The following is a 2,146-nucleotide window of genomic DNA, read 5'->3' on the forward strand; positions in this document are numbered from 1 at the left end:
TACCGACACAAATAGGTCTTACGATGATGATGGGATAGGAAAGGACAATGAGTGTGAAGGAAGCGACCGTGGTCTTAATTAAAGTAGTAAAGGCCCAGCATTTGCCTACGGCAAAATTGAAAACCACGGAAAACCGTCTTCAGGACAGCTGACAGTGGGGCTCGAACCTAAAGTTACGGTGATATTCAAAGAATTGGAAAACAAAAATCCACAGCGTGTTTCCAGTTTCAGCCGGGTCTATAATGGGGTGAACTAAGCCCCTATCTAACGGCGAAGATAGGAATTGTACCGGGTGCAGAAGCCTGTCACACTCCGCTAGGTCAATGATGAAATGAGTTGATATTGGAGCGTGTTGCTGGAATGAAGTAACCGGTAAAAAACCTGCCCTATCTCCGCTTAGTCCAGCACAAATCTCACTTGGAGTGACCGGGAATTCAACGACGGAGCCCAGCGGTGAGAGGCCAGCCCGCTTCCGCTTGAGCCATGAAGGCACGTACGGTGGCCACTCGGCCGTGTAACTCTCCAAGAATATACGCGTTGCATTGGAATCGGGGATTCATGAATTTTTCGGAAATTATTAGATTGCGGATCTGACCTGGTTAAGTAACATTTGTTCATCTCCTAGTGTTCTACTATCACCTTCACTTGGTCCAAAGTGAACCTGTGTCATGACATTTCACCTCAGTTTTTTTTTTTTTTGAAAACGAAAGCGTATTGACCTAAACTCTTCTACACAAGTTACTGTTGAGTGTCCCCGCACACGTATATCGAAGCTCGTTGAAATCAGTTGGACGCAGGGTATGGCCTCTCCTTGCCAGTTCTTTTTCCATAGCTCCATATGAAATCAAGAGAACTCACATGGTTCTCCGAATTATTAAGATTGAATTTCGTATTTTGAGTCGCCTATACTGACTTTACTGGTGTTCCCAAGCGGTCACCCATCCAAGTACTGACCACGCCCAATGTTGCTTAACTGCGGTGATCGGCCGAGAACCGGTGTATTCAACATGGTATGGCCGTTGAATAGTTACGTAGAAAAATTCTCTGCCCGGTGGTGGTGATAATTGTATTAATGGGGAGAGCAGAGCGTCTTAACTCTAATCACTAGACGAGGGGCCGACAACCGAAATGCTTCAGTAATCTAATGAGACTTTCTCAGTTTTTCAAACAATCTGCCCTTTAAATAACTGCAGTTCATCATAATTTGTTTCGAAAAGTCAATTAATGTAACGAGTGAAAAGGCTCCACACAATGACATTATAAGATATACAGATGGAAATAAATTAAATAACTGAAAAAATATAAAGTCTACAATTGCACTTAGTTAAAGTACAGCCCCAGCATGTGCCTGTTGTGAAAATGGGAAACTACGGAAAACCATCTTGAGGGCTTCCGACAGTGGGGTTCGAACTCACTATTTCCCGAATGCAAGCTGACAACTACGTGACCCAAACCACACAGCCATTCGCACTCGCTCGCTGGTACCAATTTAAAAAAAATATTTATATTTTGAATATTTTTTGATAATGATGTATTATTTTTGGAATGAAAAAATCGTATTTAAAAGAAACAATAAATTCCGCACTTAAGGGTTTTAATCTATTTTACGTAGCCGAGCTGCTTGATGTACGAGTTTCTGAACTTTTTTGGTTTACATAAAAAATCCGACCTATAACGTTTTCATTCTAAGTGCCGATATATTGATTAAGGTTATCATCAAACATAGTACTTCTCATACCAGTTTTACTCGTACAATAACTAATTACGAAGCCTGCTTGATACTTTTTTCATGATTCTATTCTTCGCAAAGCATTGCTGATGTAAGAGAATAATTAATCCATTTGTAGCCATCCACTCATATGTTTGCCTGTAGTATAACGAGCAGTTTGAAGTTCAGATTATTAACGACGCTAGGACATGTTTGAAATGAATGCGAACCAAAAAACTGGTTAAGTTCTAACACTGAATAATTTACTAAATAACACATATTTTGCATTCTAGAATAATTCACACACATTTTAACCTACTATACAAAAAAGCCAGTGAACATCGAAAAATGTACATAATAACAAAAAAGACGTATACCAATACAAGTTATGAATAATTGTAAATTAATTACGCTGGAACGAATTTTTCACGTACTTTA

General features: G+C 39.7%; 1 pseudogene; it reads right to left on the minus strand.

Annotated features, from left to right (window-relative positions):
- Positions 1-906: 906 nt before the first annotated feature.
- LOC136873016 (5S ribosomal RNA) lies at positions 907-1,024 on the minus strand (annotated as a pseudogene).
- Positions 1,025-2,146: the final 1,122 nt, after the last annotated feature.

The sequence above is a fragment of the Anabrus simplex genome, chromosome 4, assembly GCF_040414725.1.
Source record: "Anabrus simplex isolate iqAnaSimp1 chromosome 4, ASM4041472v1, whole genome shotgun sequence".
Classification (NCBI taxonomy): domain Eukaryota; kingdom Metazoa; phylum Arthropoda; class Insecta; order Orthoptera; family Tettigoniidae; genus Anabrus; species Anabrus simplex.